Genomic DNA, 21,578 nt, shown 5'->3' with positions numbered 1-21,578 from the left:
TGACTCCAAAGAGGGTGTATTCAAGATTGCCCCAACAGAGTGAGGGTGGGGTATACAGTGACCCACACAGGTTCCATTTGAGTGTGTGAGGGGCAAGAGGATCCCATGCCCTTCTTAAGAATAGAGTGGAAATTCTGCTGGGTAGAGGCCGAAGGCACACCATTTCAAACCTTGGTGCTTTGATTGCTCCAAGTTGTGGCACAGGCAGGGGAACCTGGTCTGTTCTAAGAACCAACCCACTGGTATGAGCTCTGCAGGTGAGGCACATTAGGGGGAGTTGGCACCCAGGGGCAAGTAGTAAATCATGCCCAAGTCTCCCTTAATTGGGAGATAGACATGGAAAGCACTCTGGTGATCTCTGATGGTGGGGGCCCTTATCTTCATCAGGTCTAGGTATATAGGGTCCTAGTCACTGCTCTAAGGGACAATGTGGCCAGCTGGACCATGGTATTGGAAAGGCTTGTTTTGCCAGAGCAGTACACTGGTTAGGTGTGCAGGATAAGCCAGGCTAAGAGACAGCTCATTTTCTATCCTAATGGTCCAGTTATCCCTGGAGTGGAATGGGAAAGTGAATCAGGGGAGAGTCATAGTGAGTCCCTAGATGCCCATAGACTGCCTTCTGGGACTGAGTTGCCACCAGTGTCAAGGGAGCTGATAGGAGCAGCCGCACACAGCACCCTGAAAGCTCAGGCATTTGGATGTACCACTCCCAGATGGAGGGTACAGACGCCCAGATGGAGGGAGAGGAAGGACTCACCTCTGACCCCTGTTCAGCCTCAGGGTACAGACCCTGGGCTTGGCAACTAGTCTCAGGCCACCACCCAGGGACTAATGAGAGGGAGAGTGGGAAAATGGTGCACCCTCACACTGAGAAGCTACAAAGCACAGAGACCCTTTGATGGCCTGGGACCTGGTTAGTGACACTGCCAGCTCTCAGTAGCCTGTTGGTTGCTGTCATTAAGGGCAGAGTTTTCCTGGGGCTGGGGGCAGAATTCTGATGTGAGGGGTGGAATGGGACACATCACATTTTTGACCATATGGTAGTGCCTGCCTACAGGGATGCATCTGTAAGCAAAGTAAGGTTAGGTGCTTCACAGATGGGGTCCACAGTTGAGAAGAAGTGTTTCCTATGGGACAGCTCAGTGGCTCAGGAGACTGTAAACAAAGTGATTCAACTGAATTCAGAATTACATAGAACTGAGCACTGCTTCTGCGGTAGAGGGCCATATGCTATCACCAAAGCAGGACAGCACATTAAGATATTAATAAGTGAATTCCTCCCAGACAGTCACAAGATAGGGGGATTAGGTGTGCCTACATGGGCCATCTGCAAGGAGATTGGGGGGGTAGAGCCTAGCACAGTTCCACTTATAACTGAATTTCATGTGCTCTGCCTTCACACAAAGGGACTAATGACCCCACATTATTACTGCAGTAAGCCCATAGTAGGAGATGAAGGAAATTCCATGAACTTCAAAGTCACTGGCTAGAATCTTCTCCCACCTTCCAGAACCAGGGAACCAGTGTGTAACTGTAGGACGTCAGAAACTAACTCATCAGCACACTTCTGGACCTGTATATACTCTGCCAGAAAAAAGGATTGCTGTGCTGCTGAGAGGATGGATTGTCACTCTGCTGGACTGCTGACTTTCTGCAGCCTGGCTGAATTGATGCCTTTCTGCATTGCTGCCCTCTTGCCTGGGGAAGAAGTACTGAACCTGCAGCTTCATCTTGAACCCAGGGCTACTAGGGAGACTTAAAAACATAACAGAATCCCCAGCATCCTGCACCAGCTCCTGTACCCAGCTGAAGTGAATTCCTTAACCCCAATTGGTGCTCCTCAGGTCCTGGACCTATGGTGTGACTCAGAGAGCTGTATTAAAGCTTTTGGGCTCTTTGAGAGTGTGAAAGGGCCCTTTTACACTGAGACCTCTCCTCTCACATTGTGATTCAATGCAAAGCTCTGTTAGCCTGATCTTTTGCGCTGCAGCATTAACCTCCCCAAGGGACTGCTAAAGATTTTCCCCTTTATCTGATGATTGGATTGTATGTATCATCTCCTAAAGATTTCAAAATGCCTCTCTGTTTCATTCTGATACTGGGGGTTTACAACGGTATTCTCTCTATAATCTCTGCAGCTCAGAAATCACATATCCTGGAAACTAAGGCATCATATGGTATTGAAGGCTTACATTTTTATTTCATTTTTTGGCCATTCCCAAACTTAGCATTTGTAGTGAGGACTTCTAATCATGATTAGAAATCCCGTACTGTGGGTACTGCACATTTTTAATGATGTTTTAATGGTTGCAAAGGGCACATGTTATTGATGATCAATAACATTTGGCAATAAAATAATGAAACTGAAGTGGCTAAAATGCATGGATCATTTTAAGAAGCTTCAGTTATAGATGCCACATCCATTCCATCTTTTGCTGTTGCACAAAGTATCCGATATACCCTTCTAGTGACTCTTAATGTCCATCTGTGAATGGAATTTGGAAGTCAAGTTACATTTTATATATTTGCAAGAACCAAGATAGACAACAACATAACCCATTTAGTCTGCTCTTGCCTGAAACAGTAATCTTTGGAGACTGCGGCAAGGGCTCATGACACAGGCCGACTCAGCCTCACTACTAGGCTACCAGCACATCCCATCAGAATCTCTCCCACTCCTCCAGCCCCCTGCCTGCAAGAGCATCCCTCCTTTTGGGATTTGGATACTCTCCACCGCAGAGCTACCGAACTAACCCTTAGCAGACACAACTCCATTCTGGATCTAAAGAACCTCCTGTGCCTCACAGAACTCTCCTTCTTGAACTTCAAGCTCTTGAAGAACTCTACTCCCCCCTCTTCTGCCTAGCCTCCCGCTCACCCATTACCGCTATCCCTGAGATACCTGCGCCCTCGCAAGCAGCCTTGCCACCTTGCAACCGATGAGGAAACTCTGGCGCTCCTCCTTACCTACAAACTGCCCCCCCCACAATGCTTAGCCCTCTAGACCTCACAGAGGAAGAAGTCGCAGACCTCCTCATTAGCTACGATTCGGCCCTGATTAGCCCATACCCCCCAGATCTGAGTGACGAACACCCTTTCCACATGGTTGCATCCAACCCCAACAGATCAGCTACCCTTCGTGACAGAGGAGTGATCAACAGCAACCTAGCGCTAGTACCCATCTCTGCCCCTACTCTAGACACTCAATCCGACCCCCCACTATCCGGGCCTCCTAATTAACTGACGCTCAGCAGTAAAGCATGCCTCCAATGTCGCCAATCTCATCCTGAGCCAAAAATCAGACTTAGCGGTCGTGACTGAATCTTGGCTCAATGAATCGTCATCGCCCTGCCTAGACCTCTCAGTCCCGCCCAATTACAACATCGTAAGGCTGGACAGGCAATCCCATAAAAATGGGGGAGCCATTGCCTGCATCTACTGCTCCAACCTCCTTGTTACTGAACTTCTGACTGATCCTACAGACTCCTGCGAATACCTTGCACTTTCCATATCCAACACCACCACCCAGCTGTGCAGACTGCACATCTTTTACCACCCTCCAGGCACGAATGACACCTTCACTGACCTCCTCATGGAAATCATCACAGCCAAGGCCTCCCCTAACTCTAATGACATTTTCCTTCGCAACTTCAACTTGCACTGGAACGACCCCAAGGACCCTCAGGTCAATGCCACCAGAGACTTCTTGGCTGACCAAGCACTTACCCAAGCCTGCTCACTCCCAACTCACTCGAAAGGCGCCACTCTGGACTGGGGAACAACCTTTACAACGCAACTTTTACAACGCACTACCATTACAACGAAACTGTTACAACGCAAGTGGATTTACAACGCATGCCATTACAACGCAAGTCTTTACATCGACTTGCGCTAGATGGCGTGCTAACATTACAAATAGTGTAGTTTACTATCCCAACACCTTCCCTACTGTTAAGTGGACTGGACTGGAGTTGGAATAGTAAATTACACTTTTCTAATGTTAGCACGCCATCTAGCGCAAGTCGATGTAAAGACTTGCATTGTAATGGCATGCGTTGTAAATCCACTTGCGTTATAACAGTTTCGTTTAACAGCATGCTTTGTAACAGCACGCGTTGTAACGTCATACATCCCTCTGGACTGGATCATCGCCAAGGATTCAACGGTCACACTTCTCTCTATAGACCCATGTGATTGGTCCGACAACCACTCTATCAGTTTCCTTCTACCTGGAACCCACAAGATTTGGACACCACAACCTGTGATTCCCTAACGCTGGGTTAGAGACACCAAGAAGCTTGACCATGCGAAACTGGCTGCCAGCTGTGAGTCGGACCTATCACCCCCCATCTCTCTACGGTCAACAACCTCACTGATCATTATTCTACAATGATAGCCAACATACTCGATGACCTTGCTCCGCTAAAACTAAAAAGAACCCAGATCAAAGACAGGAATCCCTGGTTCAACGGTTCCCTCAACATGGAGAGGAGATCCCTCTGGCAGTCAGAACGTAACTGGAAACAGCACCCGTCAGCAGCCCATCTTAAATTGCAATAGGAAAATTCTCAGCGCGAAAAAAGAATTCTTCAGAACAGAACTGGAGAGCGCCAAGAACAGACCTCGCAAGCTATTCGACCTGGTCAAACATCAATCTAACAAGCTGTCTAAAACCTCCAAAGAAACCACTAAATCTCTGATTTCTTTTGCGAGGAATTTTCCTCCTTCTTCTGTGACAAAATCACTGCCCTAGGAAATGAACTTAATTCAGCAACGCACTCCCAAACTACGCCTGCTTTACCGCTTCTCTCCGCACTGCCCTCCCACATTTCACCCAAAAACCTAGCGCACTGGTCCTACTTTAAAGTCTATGACGAACACTCTGTCTCGAAAATTCTATCTTCCTTAAACCCAAACAATCACTACAATGATCCTTTCTCTTCTAACTGCCTAGCCGCAGTCTCACAGGCAATCATCCCTTCTTGGACGGCAATACTTAATGCATCTCTACTAAAGGGATCGATACCTGACTCTCTCAAAGCCGGACAAGTCATCCCCATCTTAAAGAAACCCACACTGGATCCTGCTTCCCTTGACAACTATAGACCATTATCGAACATCCCACTCCTAGCAAAAGTTCTGTAGAAATGTGTGCAACAGCAGTTGAGCCAATACATTATCAACTTCCACCTACTTGATGACTTCCAATCCGGGTTCAGACCTGGACACAGCACGGAAACCACCCTCCTTCACATCGTGGATGATGCCGTCCAAGCCCTTGACCAAGGCAAAACCTGTCTCCTAATCCTCCTAGACCTATCCTCGGCGTTCAATACAGTCAACCACAAAATGCTCCTGGACCACCTTAAACTCCGGATGGGATAGGCTGGCACTGTTCTTGAATGGTTTAGGTCATTCCTCCAGAATCGCTCATAGAGAATCCTTATCTCTCTCTTATCTCTATCTTATCCGCTCTCTCTCCGATCATGGTTGGAGTCCCCCAAGGATCAACCTTGTCCCCTGCCCTCTTTCATCTTTACCTAGAACCGCTCACAGAGGTGATACGCACCGCCAACATCGCCTATCACATGTATGCCGATGACACACAGATCTACATTAAAATCTCTTCCCCTGAGGACATTCACTCCCTAAATGAGGCCTTGAAGCTGACGGTGCATTGGCTCACCTCTAACCAGCTCACACTTAACGCAAAAAAAATGGAATTTCTCCCCATCCAAAACCAATTCAGACACTCAGGAATGGATCAAGACTATCACAGCATTAAACTGCCCTGCGACCATTGTGGAATCTGCTAAATTCCTGGAAATAACCCGAGACTGCCATTTGAATATGCGTGGCCATATCAACTCCGTTGCCAATACTGCCAGATTTCACCTGACCTACCTAAGACACCTGAAACCTTTCCTTGACACCACCGACCTAAAAATGGCAACCCAGGCACTAGTCAACTCCAGACTAGAATATGGGTGCTCTACCCTCGCAGGTCTACCCAAGAACTCTTTGGCCCTTTTGACAGCCTGCCTCAACGCCGCTGCCAGACTCCTAACTGATTCAAAGAAATTCAACCATATCTCTCCCCACCTCAAAGCTCTAAGCTGGCTTCCTCTCGAGGCCAGAATCCAAATTAAGCTGGCTTCCATCACTCACATGGCACTATAGTCCAAGACCCCAGCTTTCCTCGCCCAGAAACTCATGATATCCGGAGGATCCAGAAACCCACGATCCGCCAGAGACCTTTTGTTCCAACCAGCACGCCTGCGGCAAAAAAAACGTACAATTTGGCCTTCTCTGGGGCCGCCCCAAGAATATGGAACTCACTCCCACCCACCATCAGAAGACTTCCATCTTTGGCACATTTCAAAAAGGAGGCCAAATCATTGCCTTATGGGCAAATTCCTCGCTTAACGCTTGCATTTCAATCACCTCAGCAATTTTGTTTCTCCTTCTATTCGGCATTACCCATGGCTCTTCCGGATGATACCTATCCGGCACTTCTGGGCATCCCACCCGGGAATTGAGACAGCTGCTCTCTTATATAATGTATTTACCTGTTTTTATCCCACCTGTATCCGTGATATGTTACTGCCTATTACTTCTTTCCTTGTATAATGCATCTACTTGTTCCTTTCCCAATTGTATACACCTGTCCTAAAACTGTTTGTACCACCTGTCAATCCTGTAAAGCGCTCTGACACCCTCTGGGGTCTGGTTCGTGCTCTATAAAACTCTAAAATAAATAAATAGGGAAAGTGCAGACAAACCACCTGCAGCTTGCAAATGATAGCCATTTTTGTGAAATGCGTTATTGAACTTGATAAATGTCCCTGAGTGTTCTTATTTATTATCATATTAAGCAGAAAAACTTGCACAGGTCCTCTGTGTTGGTATTACATGGATCATCATCTACGATTCTAAGAGGGAACAAGTACAGTTGATTCCACCAGCTGGTATACTTCTGCACTTTGTCCCTGAGACCTTAAATATTAACCTTCCATCCTTGATGTTTTCTAGCAATGAAGGATTGCCAGTCAAACCTATTTGGTTAACAGATGAGATGCAGCACATCTGAGTAAATTGATCATTATTTGAAATAGAGCTGACTGGAATAACTGTGGAATAATTAGATTTTCCTGCAATCTTTAAAGACAAATAACTGACTTCAAAACTGCTACTTTAACTACAGAAAGCTCTTTCTTTGCAACAATATTTTTTATGAGGTGTTGAGGGTTGTCTTCTAGAATATCATTCTATGGGCTTCATTATCTACATCTCTTGTTGTCCCTGAGATCCTGTTTTGAGGTCCTTAATCGATTCATCTTTTGGGTGTATTCAATGTTACCTAAAGCCACCTAGAGATATGGTTTATGGGTGTGATGTCTTAGTATGTTAGAATACAAACAGAACATAGGGTCATGTCCAAATGTTATGGAAGACTGGCATCCTTTACATGGTACATTGCATCTCAATGACTGAGACCAACATAAATCCAAATTTTGCATGAAAGGGCTTTTGCTTCCTCATGCAGGTTTACCTAACCTTCTTGTTCAACCCTAGATGACCAGTTCATGGGAATACGCGAGGGGGTGTGGTATGGGGGCAACAGGGGGCCTGATATATTCCTGGACTAGACCCATGTAGTGAAGCAGCTTATTTCTTATATTGTACTCACTATAACATTTCAGCCGTGAACTTATACACATATTTTCTTGCATGACAATGTTGGATTAGTTTCCCTGAAACTAAACTTTTCTACACATCTAGCTTTGCATAACATTATCACAATGCCATGGATATCATGCACAAGGTATCTTTTAGCACTGTGTACAACTGTCATAGCAATCTATAAATCCATTCCTTTACGAATCTATATGCACATCGCAAGGCTGCTTTCTATTTTAAAAGATGAGCATCCGATAGATTGGTAGAGGAGGCACTTCAGTTGACACCGAGGGTCCCTGCACGCTGAGACTTTTTCATGCAGCTATCTGACATCTAATGAGAGGTGTCCAGATCATGAACAAGACCGAGTCCTTCATTTTCTCCCATCAGGTAGTGGGGTTGGATCGTCCCTTCTGGAGATTCTTGGCTCCACACCTACACACATTCTAGGTACACTTAGTGTAGAGTTTGCATAGTAGGAGTGCACCCGACTGCTGCCTTGTTATATCTCTGCACCAAAACATTGGTTTGCAACCATGGTAGAACTATAGCTACTATTTATACTTTTGCTGCTTGTAATCACTTTCATCTGTTTCTAGTAATCATTTCAGCACATGTATTTTATACAAGAAAAATGTTGGTTCAATAAACTTAGTGAAAAAGTCCCACTTTGTATTCTCTGTATACTTCTCCAAAGATGAGTGAGCACGAGTGACTGAGCAACAGGTTCTCTACTGTTTCCACAGTCTCTGGGGGATCAGGGCTGTCATGTTCAGTGGTTGCCCCTGTTAAGGTCAGGGGGGGCTTAAGGTGGCACTGTGAACTAGCTAGTCTATGGGACAACAAATCCTGTGGGGGTGTCCGGAATCAGTCTAGGCACCAAGCCCATAGTTTATGTTGTCCAACAAACACACATATCCTACAAATTAGTAGGAACTACAAGACAAGGTGCTGCCAGCATTGGTTGGGTTCTTATTTAATGTTCAATCTGAGTAGTTCAGTCGTGTTTTATCAGAGACCCCAACTCACAATTAAACTGGAGACATACAAAGTGGGAAGGGAAATAAATCTGCCTCAGCTGAGTAAGTATACCCTATGTATTGGCTGTAGGTTATTCAAGCTTGAAGGATTTAAAGTTTCACAAATTGTGCAAACCATTTCTCTATAAATCATGTTATTAAATACCTTTTGTTTAATAATGTCCGAATAAGGTGAGGACATTGAAGAGCAGGTAGTTGCTCTAAATATTACAGAAAATTGCAGACAGGCAGTTACTATGAAATTATTACAATATGGCCTCCCAGCAATGGGTGGAGATGTTACTTTCTACTCTTGGGTTAAATTTCCACCTGCAGAAGCATGTACATGGTTGTGTCACACGTACATTGAAGATGAGCCACCTGAAGAGTACTTCCCACACATGGGCATAGAGGTCCCATTAACTTACCAAGAGCATATTAATTAATTTGAAGGCTCCCTAACCCATACCACAGAAAACGTGAGACTCATCAAAGAAGGTGCGAGCTGGCCAATCTTAGCTTCATATACACCGCATCCAGACACTGCTACTTTAACAGCAGCTGGAATGTGTATTCTTTATAGAGATTTAGTAAAAATGTACAGAAATCTTACACCATACATAATGAGAACATTGACATTCCAAACTGTGAGAGCTGCTAAGGATGCACAACGTAAATTGGCTACTATAGGTATTAGCTCCCAAATGCTGAACACCATTCTGGGAAAGATTCAGGCCAGCAGGGAGCAAATCCCGTTCTACATAGTGTAGTAAACAGCTCAGCTTGAAGCAGATTTTTCCTTCATACAGGCCCACAGGATAAACACAGAATATTAACAATTTGCTTGCCAATGGGGATGACTCCCCCAATAGAAGATTGTGCCACTTGGAGTACAATATTCGCTGCCGTTTATATCAGAACTCATGGTACACCTTCAATAGCAGTTATACCAGATGCACCGAAACAAATACAGAATGAGTATGGGGCAGAGCCTGCCCTGGATCTGGGGATGAAACTAATGGGCAATTTTGCCCAAGTATCTGCCGTTATGTTAAACAACGTAAAAGGGGAGGCAGCAGCAGTAGCTATACACCAACACCTGAGGGAATTCACTCCTGCAGGATCGAGAATTGCCTAGGATTATTAAAAAACATATGCTTCCCTTGGCAGAGATAATCTGGGAGCCAGACCAGGGAAACCAATAGTTAAGAGCAATTCTGAAAAGGATAACTCTAAGCAAGCACTCGATTATTTAAAGAAAAAGTGGGATAAAACAAAAAACTAAAACAAAACAAAACACAGTCACTGGGTGTGTCTCCTCAACAGGAACACACCGAGAGAAAATACAATTTGAGAAACCTTGACAATTCTATGAAGCCTGATAGGTATCAGGATACTGATACACGTTCCTCTCATTCCTTTCAGGAGTCATCTGAAAAACGTTCAGAGACAGATGGTCAGAGCACAGATTGAAAGAGCGAGTCAAATCAAAAGGGAGACACATCTCACTTCGGAGTACATCATTAAACAGGAACGGAAACAAAATAGTATAAAATCTCAATTTTAAAAAGAAGAAGGTAGTGTGGATTTAAATGAGAAATCACCAGGCTACTGAGGAGTCTGCTTCTTAACAGGAAACGGGCCGTGGCAAAAGTCAAAATAGTTCACCGGAACCTAATGGTTTATCGGGCAGCAGTATTGCTAAGTGAGCATATAACAGTGGAAACATCTGTTACTATGGTAAGTGTCCCACATCATTTATACAAAGTAACACTCCAAATGGAGGGGGACATACACAGGAAAGGAAAGTGTCTCTTTTGGGAGAACCTGACATATGGTTATGACATTCTTTTGGCTGCAAAAAGATTGGCGACCTGAGTTTGTAATGGAGCGCCCAATGGAGGAAGATGACATTTTACCTGCTTTCTCCAAACTCATACCAGAATCAGTTAAAAATGAACACTTGCAGGAGTGGGTGTTAGAAATTCTTGCATTTTATCGCAATCATGTTGGGTGGGACGAAGAGTCACCTCATTACGAAATCCCATAAAAATCCTTTCCTCAACCACAGAGACAATACCCAAACAAACATGAAGCAAAGAAACAAGTCAGGGAGATCCAAGATCAACTTGAATACCAGAGTGTGATGGAGAATTGCACCTTATCCATGAATAATCTCTTATTTCCTGTAATGAAACCGAAAATTCATACCGTCATTTAAAAGCTTCCACATGTACATTTGCAGTACAAAATGCACATAGTGATGCACTAATAAATAACATCATGCGGAAAAAATACAAATCAACACTAGATATCTCAAATGTATTTTTGTGCCTAATTATAGCACCTGGGAGCAGATATTTGACAGCATTCTCAATGCTCAGTTCTGAATGGGAATTTTGCCAATTACCACAGGGGTATAAGAACAGCCCTGGTCTATTTTCAGCCAGGGCAACAGAATCACTTCAAAGTTTTAATGAGGAGGCATTGTCCTGTGTAGATGACATCTACCTGAAGGACGATGGTCTAAAAAGACTACGATCCATTTTAGGATTTTAAAATTTTGGCAGTACATACATTTTGGATTCTGCAGACAGGGTAAAACCTTTTTATGACTTAACCAGACCAGATTTTTCAGTACATTATTGGACACAGGAACATACAGATATTTTACGCTCCATACAAGCTGACATGATAGTTTCTAAACATGTATACACGCGTGTTAACACTACTAACCTGGTGTTCCACCTAGTCACTGGACCAACCAGGTACACCTACCTCACTTTCAATGAAGGCGATACAGTACCTATTGCATACAAATCACATTTGTACACAAACTCTGAAATGCATTTTGCATCCACCGAGAAAATATTCACAGCATATAGATTGCTGTAGTGATAGAAAGAGCACTAGTGTAGGGGAACCGCATAATTGTCGTTCCCCCGGTACCGACCTTACAGACCATTACAAAAGCAAGCGTTCCAAATGCTAAAGCTTTATATCTAAGAAGGATTTAATGAGCTAACTTTCTCACTGCAATAGATGTAGATTACAGATGCAACTGTACATTACAAACACAAACATTTTTGCAATACGAAAAAGAATATCCTCAGCTGAAATAAATCATGCAGAAACAGGTAGGTAGGTAAAGCTTTATTCGAGAAAAAATATCATAAAAGCACAACATACAATACAAGTTAAAAATGATCAAGTAAAACATTGACGAATAAAAAGAATTTGATCATAAATGTCTCAGAATAAGACACTATATACAAAGAGACACAAATTTCATTGTAAAAGGTTTGGTAGAAAAGGATAACAACCGGACCTCAACAACATTTCAATGTGCAAAAGTGGCAAGTTTTTTTTTTCTCAACAGCCAAGCGCAACCCAGATACTTGGCCAATCCACATACTACAATAAGAGACGAGGTATCTGTTTTTAAAATACGCGACACAGTTACATAGTCTCTGGAGCCCAGAATTCTTCAAATTGGTCTCAGCCACTTGGATCTCGCTCTTCTGTAAGTGTAGCAGGCAAAAAGGAAATGGGGAATAGTCTCCTTCGGAGATGCACAACTTGGGCAACCAGATGATATGCTTATCTGACCCTTCGAAGTAGCCGTGACGGAGTTGAGAGGTAAGGTTCCTAATCTGAATCTCACATACAATGATCTATCCAGTGGAATCTGGATAAAATCAAGATATGGTTCCAATTTGCAAAGTGTCTAGTGCTCAAAATAAGCCTCAGTCAGCTTCCCCATATTATCATTTCTTAGCTCTCTATCATTAACCCATCTCCAATATGCCTTCTTGAGATCCAATTTTGAAGGGGGTGTCTGAGATTCCCAACAGTCTTCGTATCCAATTTCTCTCAGCAATTGTCTTACATAAGAGATCCATTTTATCCTCTTCCCAGTGTCAGCTAGTGTGAGTTCGCTTAGGGCTGCAGCATACTTAGCAAGCTCCGGTGTCCTTCGTAGTCTTGCCCAGAATAATAAAGGTCGAAGTCTTGCAATGTCCTGAATAGAATGTCTGCCTAGATCATAAAACAGTGGTTTTAATGGAGTGGATGTGGGAAGAGAAATAAGATCCCTCATGAATTTATTCTCAGAATTAACTAGCTCATGGATACTTTTGTGACCCCAAATTTCAGCTCCATACATTGTGCAGGATAATGCTTTGGCCTCATATACCTCAAGGGCCGGGGCCACTGGTCTGCTCGTAGAGAGATGTTGTTCTTTAATAAAGGCACCAGAAGCCCTCTTGTGGCATAGGAGCATCTTAGTTAAGTGAGGACTCCACTTCATCCCTTTCATGATCCGGATACCCAAATAATCGAAGGAGTCCACAATATCTAACGGGATGCCATCCAAAGTAAAAACATTTCTAAAACATCTTGGAGGATTAATTACCATTAATTTGGTTTTCTCAGTATTCATAGTCAGGCCACAGGACTTACAAAAGGTACCAAACCTGTTTAAAATCTTTTGTAGGCCACCTGGTGATTTTGAAATCAAGAGAGTGTCGTCGGCGAACAGGAGGGTAGGAATTTTTTCACCAGCCAGGGCTGGAGCATCGGCTGGCTCCTCTCTAAGAAGATCCACCACCCCATTAATGTATAAGGGAAACAGGGTGGGGGCTAATACACAGCCCTGGCGAACCCCCCTGTTCACCGTGACACTCTCTGTGAGCTGTCCCTGAGCGCCCCATCTAATCTTGGCGTGATTGTCCTCATGTAAAAGTATTAAAAAAGCGAGAATCTCTGGAGGAACACCTAATTCTGATAAAACCTGCCATAATCTTTGGCGAGGGATTAAGTCAAACGCGGACTTGAGGTCTATAAAAGCTAGATATAAAGTACCTTTCCCTAAAACTACCACTTTCCAATAAATCATAAAAAATCTAAAAACTTGATCCCCTTGTGCTTACCTTTTGCCTAAAACCTGCTTGAAGGTGGGATAAAATATGCATGTTCTCAATCCACAGCTTCAGTCTCATAAGAAGAACCCTGCCAACCACCTTCTGGATCACGTCGATTAGACTGATAGGCCTATAGTTGGCAGGGTCCTCCTTATTACCCTTTTTATATATAGGAATCACTACTGCGGCTTTCCAGGACTCTGGTACTATGGAGCCCCTGGCTATAGCATTCATTATGGCAGAAATAAACAATGCCCAGGGTGCTGGCTCATGCAGAAGCAAATCTCCTGGAAGACCGCCTGGACCTGCCGCTTTGCCAGGTGCAATACTTTTTATTGCCAGAGTGACTTCCTGGATCTCAAAAGTAACATCAGGTGGAAAGATTACGGCAGGGGTCAAATTGTGCTCTTCCTCATAGTCTGGAGGGGCAACCTCCCCCGCATATATAACAGAGAAATGGTTATACCATTGCAGCTCTGTTATGTGGTTCGGGAAACTTGTCGTTTTAGCTCTCTTTCCTCTATTTAGGAGGTCCCAAAATACAGTGGAATTCCTATTCAATGATGCCTCTTTAAGCTCCTGCCAATATGTTTCCTCCTATTCCCGTTTTGCGACTACCAGGGATCTAGAATATTCCTGTCTTGCTCTTCTAATCATGCTACTGCCTCGCTTCTTTAGGGCTTTTGATAAGGTCATTCTTTTTTCTCTGCAGGTTTTGGAATACCATGGGTTCGATCCTTTCAGTGGTGCCCCTTTGCAGGGTGGATCCCCCTCTAGAATAAAGAATTTCCCTATCTCGCTAATAGTGTCTCGGTAAAGAGAGGGTACGAATTGAGAGTCTGCCACTTTGTTTTGGACCTCAACAAGCTCCACATTTTTCCCGGCCAGTATTTCCTTAATGCTTTCCAGCTTCCCCTCATGTTGTAAAACCCCATGCCATTTAAGGCGTCTGTTACAGCCTGCCAACAACACTTCTTTAGTTGACATCAAGGGTGGTTTATTGATCTCATACTCCGGGGACAACCAAACATCATTAATTTGTAGGCACAGTGGATTATGGTCGCTGTCTATAGTGTTTTTTACGACCATATCCACAACATTCCCCCAGAAGTGAATATCAATGAGAATATAATCGATACGGGACGGGGTAGTTAACCTGTTATATGTATATGATCCACCCGTGTCTGATTTGGACCTGCCATTCACTGCTCTCAAATTGAACTCCTGAGTAATAGCATTCATTTGTATTGCCCTTTCGGACCATTTCTTAATAGGAGGCAGCTCGAGAGGCGGAAATATATGAATGCATCATTTATACAGATGGTTCTGCCGAGTTCATCGTAGGAATGGAACAGCACTATTGTGATGCATGCGCAATTGGTAAAGGGTGCATTCATGATGGAAAGTTCTGCCCTGGGAAAACACACACTCATTCCCTAAGGGACTGTACAGCTCAGCTGACTTAACTCAAAGTTCTGTTATTGGTACCACAAAATATAGATAGTAAATTTCCCACACTTATTATTTGTGATTCATTTTATCGTATAATAACAATTTGCACTATTGGTGCCAGAATGAATTCAGAGACTCTAAAGTTTGCACAGTAAAGCACAAGATGCTTTGGGAACAGGTGGAAAAGCTGAAGGAAGGCCTGCCACGGGCTCATGTTATCTATACATTTAGTCATCAATGTGTTGGTGTACACATTGGGGGAATTTAATAGCAGATGAAGCAGCCATGGCAACAGTTCGTATTGCTGCCCTGCTGCAATAACTAGCTCAAGTATGAGGATAGTTGGAACAACTATGGTAGCAGTTAATGCCACACTCAACAAAACAGCTCTGCCAAAAGGCTTTTCACTCACGTACTCCTACAAGTTAGATGCACAAAACACTCTGAATTCTCAGATTCCAGGATTGGGGAATGAAGTAATACCAAACATTGATATCAGATGAGGACTGGTACTAGCTGCACATGAGGGTCTGGGATCTGTTCACAGAGGGATTACTGCTACAGTTTAATTACTGAAGCACAGCCATTGGTGGCCAGGTTTATCAAAGAAGAGCAAGGACTTTGTCTTTGAATGCGGAATCTGCCAGCAGATGAAGGTCTCCACTGTGGCAATTTCAGCACAGACAACTCTATTGATTTTAGACAAGCCCTTGGCATGTGTATATTTGGATCATTGCAGCCTCTTACAATCAGATGGGGCTTACATGTATTTCTTGGTGGTAGTGAAATCATGCTCTAGTTTCCTTCAGGTTTGGCAACTGCACTTGACTAAATTCTTGAATTGTTATAAAGGATTTGTAAGTCTTACTCAGGACATACGCAATTGACCCACTATATTTTGACCAGATCCTGGCATCCAGTTCTCGGGCTTACAAAGAAGCCATGGTTGGGCGTGGCCTTGCAGTACTCCTCCCCCTACAATCCCAAGGGAAATGTGGTGGCTGAGAGGAAAAACCGTGACATAAAGCAGTCCTTAACAGCAAGGGTATTAGGCTTTGGTGGCAGGTGTGTCAATCACCTATGTGGGGTCCAGAGGGCACCTAATAGAATGCAAAGAAAATCCCTAGGGGGTTGTACTCCTTATGAACTCCTGTTTGGGATGACAGTGTTGGTACCAGACCTCAGCAGTGTCAGCACAGTGGTGGCTGAAACACCATTCGACATCAATGAACATTTGGCTTTTTTACAGGAACTCAATGAATTCCGGGCTTTACAAGGCATCCAAGTAAAACACCCTGCCACTGGGGAAGTGAAGGTTGTACCGGCAAGACCAGCCTGGGTCCCGAAGATTGGGGACCTTGTGAGTGAAAAAAATAGTAGACAGGAAAGAATTAAGGCCAGTTCATGTCCTGGCTGTTGAATGTACCAGAATTGTACTTCTTCCACTCCTTACCAGCTGCAGAGACAAGAGATTTGTCACTTTTGATCTGGTCAAACCATACTATGTTGCCGATTCTCAACATAAGGCCGTGTGGGTTCCTAAGTAGCCACTGCACTCCTCTCACTACAGTACATGAAGTTCAGATGGAAGCTTTAATATCAACAGAAGATTCCACCCTCAAAAGAGAAGCAGTAAACAACAGTGAAGTAATACTTCTCCCTGTTGAAACAACTACAACTGTACAATCAACTAGTACAGAAATTTCCATTCTGAAAATTGACGACATCTATGTGAAAGCGCCACAGATCGAGTCATTCCCCAGTTCTACAAGACCTGCTGAAGTGCTAAGAATAGACTGGATGGCATCTTGCTGCTTTGTGCATTTTGCTGACTTCTCATCCGATTCAAGTGAACCAGAACTGCAAACACCACCTCTACCTTTCAAGCTAAGAAGGTATGCTCTCTATCTTTGTCTGAAAAAGACATACTTTGTTGTTCCTCGGATGCATCTCTGGATTACAATTGGATTACTCTTCCGGATCATCTGTATTGGTTTGGTGACTGTCTTTTTCCTACTTCTGAATAGTCATTATCTCCCTGAACGTTCTGCAGTACATCTTGTGAACTTGGTTCTTAAACCACATTCATCATTAAGGGTGGGCGTAGTTCGCGAAGTAGCACTTCGCGAAGCTACGCAAAGTGAAGTTCGCACTACGCGAGCTACGCGTAGCACTTCGCGAACTGCGAAGTAACATGTTCGCACTGTGCAAGATGTTGTTTTCAATGATTGCACAGTGCGGACAAGCAACCGGCACTGTGCAATCATTGAAAATGGCATCTTGCACAGTGCGAGCTGTAGTTTTCTGCTGCTCGAGTAGATTTTTCCTCGAGCTGTAGCTTTCTCAACGCGAACTGGTAGTTTCTCATCGCGAGCGGTCGCGAGCATACGCGACCCCTCGCAATGAGAAACCTGACCTTCTCGCGTTGTGAATCTCGCCGGGAGGTTTATTTTCCATGCTCGCGATCGCGAACAAGGAAAAAGTCTCGCCAGGATGTCATTTTGCTTGCTCGCGGTCGCCAACTTGACGTTGAGGACCGCGAGCAAGCAAAAAATGACCGCAGCACTACGCAACACTACGCTACGCGTGTTCGCACTGTGCTACGTGCAGTTCGCGTAGTGCGAAGTAGCGCGAACTTCGCAAACTACGCGAGCGTAGCGTAGTGCTTCGCCCAGGCCTATTCATCATCACACCGTGAACTGAGGGACCTTTCCTGGTGAACATTACAGCAGTTCCAGTTGCTGAAGGAACAGTGTGGGATAGGGTATTGTGTGAAGTGAAGGGAGATGGGAGCACACTGCTTCACCTCCCAGCTCAGTTCACCCCTTAGCAGTATGGTAAATGCAGTTAATGTTAAATGCTTACTTGAGTTGTTGCTGAAGTGTTTCACCAAAGTTGGTGTAGGTTAGTGCTGTCAATCTCTGGACATGTGTTTCTGGATATTATCCTTTATGAGTAGAGATAAAAAAAAAATTTATCAGGGGTTGCTGAGCAAGCTGCCACAATTCTTTCAGGTCTCAGTACCTCTCAGAGGCGCACAGGTGCATCTCCAAAAGCTCATCAGCTCAAAGTTTCAAGGGAGCCTTTTCAAACAGAAGGGGGATGGGAGCACACTACTTCACCTCCCAGCACAGTTCACCCCTTAGCAATATGGTAAACGCAGTTAATTTTAAATGCTTACTTGAGTTTTTGCTGAAGTGTTTCACCAAAGTTGGTGCAGGTTAGTGCTGTCACTCTCGAGACACATGTGTTTCTGGATATTATCCTTCACCAATAGAGATTAAAAAAAATAAATGTATCTGGGGTTGCTGAGAAAGATGCCACAATCCTTTCAGGTCTCAGTACCCCTCACAGGTGCACAGGTGCATGTCCAAAAGCTCATCTGCTCAATGGCTCAAGGGAGCCTTTTCCAACAAAAGGGGATGGGAGCATGCTGCTTCACCACCTAGCACAGTTCCCCCCTTAGCATTATGCTGGGAGGTGAAGCAGTATGCTCCCATCCCCCTTCTTTTTGAAAAGGCTCCCTTGAGCCATTGAGCTGACGAGCTTCTGGAGATGCACCTGTGTGCCTGTGAGAGGTAATGAGACCTGAAAGAATTGTGGAAGCGTGCTCAGCAGCCCAAGATGAAATTTCGTTTTTTATCTCTATTGATGAAGGATAATATCCAGAAACACATATGTATAGAGATTGACAGCACTAACTTGCACCAAATTTAGTGATTCACTTCAGCGAAAACTCAAATAAGCATTTACCATGAATTGCATTTACCATAATGCTAAGGGGTGAACTGTGGTGGGAGGTGAAGCCGTGTGCTCCCACCCCCTTTCGTATTGTATGATGTGTATGGTCCTACTGAACTTTTCCAAATTTCTTATTTGTTTAAAATATCCTCAAATTATATCATCACCTCTAGTACTTTCTCTGACGATTAGGACATTGAAACTGTGCAAAATATGCTTGCAGATCTAGAGCAATCAGCTGCATTTTCTAATGATGAATTGCATGATGGTACATCTAATTATCGAGACATGTTCTGTTATCAACATTATGGTCACCATTTTTTAGACAGGGCAAGTGTCCTGCACACGGTTTTTAATTACACACAATGAGAACACTGCCCAAAAACAGAAAGGTTGTTCAAAGACATTTACACAAATGTTTGCTTATGTTTCCGGTTTCTATACATCGGACCCAGTTTTTTAAATATTGCAGGCTTGCACCTACACAGAAAAATATGCTAACAAACACCAAGCTGATGTACTCTGCTTCCTTTATTTCTCAGCTGTCTACACAGGGTTTTGGCTTTTGGAAAGGCATCATACACACAACATCTGTCTCGGGGACTAAAGATTGACTGGTCCAGGGAATTGTGGCTTTGTTTAGAACATGCCTCATGCCACATCAAATGATTTTCCTGAATAAAACAGTGCAGCAAACATTTTGTCTTGGTCCAGCCAAAATGAAGGATTTGAACACACCACATATTCCCGCATTTTCATGCTTTGAAAATTGGCAGTACTTTACACACTGCAGTAAGGACAACCCAGATGCCATGATACATAATAGTTATTTCAATTATTCAGATCCCAATTGGAATGGATGGTTGGTTTGGCCTGTGTGCATGTACGGGTGTCAATCTAGATTCCTGGGTAACATCGAAGGGTTTAGGATCATAAAGCCTGATCAGCAATGTGAACAAACAGAGCACCCTGGGGTGGTGACATCATATAATGTTGGGAAGTTGTGCCTATATTTGTTAAAAACCTCTACATATTCCCAGCTGAAGCAACACTTGTCCCTTCTTTCTGTTGACATTGATCTCAGGGATTTTTTATGAGATCCCCAGAACCCACTTTAAAAGCACTTTTTGTACAGGATATACAATGATCTGTGGAAGATCTCTCAACAGGAAGCTGCTGAGAGATTGCGCAAGATTGACAGGGTTACTTTGGAAAAGGCTTTGGCTGTAGTTGACAACTGTATGACCACATTGTCATCCAGGAATTATTCACGGCAACATAGTGTCTTCTGTAATTTACATAATACAGCAAGACTTGTCTATTTTACAACAGGGACACTCACAATTATGATCCATTGTATTACTGAGCTGGACGTTATAAACATTTAGTTCTTGCAACTTCCCACGGTGTTACAACAACAGTTTTAGTCTGTTTTCTGAATATGATCTAACTGATAGACAGATAGTAATGGCACACAGAGATGCAAAATATGCAATGTTGCACAATGAAAAATTAGACCAATTACCTTTCACCATGGCTTTGACACCATCCGCCGACTGCATAATCCATGGTTACAACACCCTTTCAGTCATGACTTTCTCATTTTAAGATTATCTCCAATACCAACAGGTACGAATTGCCAGGGGAAAATACGAAGCGCTAGGGGAAGGTTATGTGCATGAGTAGTGGGAGTTATCATTCAGATTTTGATGCAGGAATGGGGCCACTGAAGTTTTCTTTAGTGGTTCAGACTGTGAGGATGCTTTAAGCTGGTTCCTAGTTTGCAAGAACATTTCTCTTCATGGGGCATGCAACGCCTCAGTTGCAAACTTGTCCTGTTAACTGTAGCGTTCTCCTGGTGCTGTGATTCATCCAGTCTTCAGGCTTCTCTCGAATGGGAGCTATTTGATGCTGAATGATCAAGGTTGCTGTGGAATGGAATTGTATAGCAGAATGTTTCGGACATACAGTTTGATGTGCATGCTTTTTTAAAAGGATGTGGTCTCATCTTCAGCCAGCGAGACGTTTGATGTCCAGGTTGCAAGATCCTTGTCTGTGATACAGACACTACTCAATACTAACTTCCTGCTGCATTTTGGGGAGCCGGTCCATCGTGTCTTTAACATGTCTGATACAATGGAATAGTGCACTTTTTTAAATGCATCGGTTCTGGTTTGGTTAGCACCTTTCAAATGATGTTCAGAGTTATACCATCCTTCATACAGTCCGTGTTGGAAGTGGTTTTTGTAGGGCTCTCACTTGCCCTGCTATTTGTGGTGGTAATCCTTATTTTAATATTTTTGCTCTGCAAGGATGTCCCAGTTCAACCTGAAATGGAGACAGCACTGCCTGTCTGACTTGACTGCATACAGCCTGTCTTCCGCTGTCTTCTTTGAAGCCACTAATGCAACCTGAATATATTGCTCGGATCACAATTGGTCCCGCCACCGGACATTGAAGTACTGATGGACCCATTAAAGGCCCTTGTGTAATGTTGTCTCAGTGTATTTCATTGATGATATATGCATTCTTAGAGCCACCCTGGGATGCTTCAGCTGCTCTTGATGTAAACAGAGGCTCTGCAAAAAGCTTCAGGGCTACAATGAGATCATGGCTGACCGTATGCTTAGGCTTGGGATAGAAGGTACAGCTTTTGCTATCTTTACTGACAAATAGACAAAATAATGTGAAGACGGCACAGTTAACCTCCAAATCTTTTTCCTTGCCCTGTGGATTTCCCCAGGGCTCAGCACTGAGCCCAACT

The 21,578-nt window shown here is 43.8% G+C and overlaps 1 pseudogene; it reads left to right on the top strand.

Moving 5' to 3' along the window:
• The window catches only part of LOC146862916 (uncharacterized), a 29,671-nt pseudogene extending 8,442 nt beyond the window's left edge, over positions 1-21,229 (top strand).
• The last annotated feature ends 349 nt before the right edge of the window (positions 21,230-21,578 follow it).

This window comes from Triturus cristatus, chromosome 2_2, assembly GCF_964204655.1.
Source record: "Triturus cristatus chromosome 2_2, aTriCri1.1, whole genome shotgun sequence".
Taxonomy (NCBI): domain Eukaryota; kingdom Metazoa; phylum Chordata; class Amphibia; order Caudata; family Salamandridae; genus Triturus; species Triturus cristatus.
The sequence above is the reverse complement of the archived record's forward strand: the minus strand, read 5'-3'. Positions and strand labels throughout refer to the sequence as shown.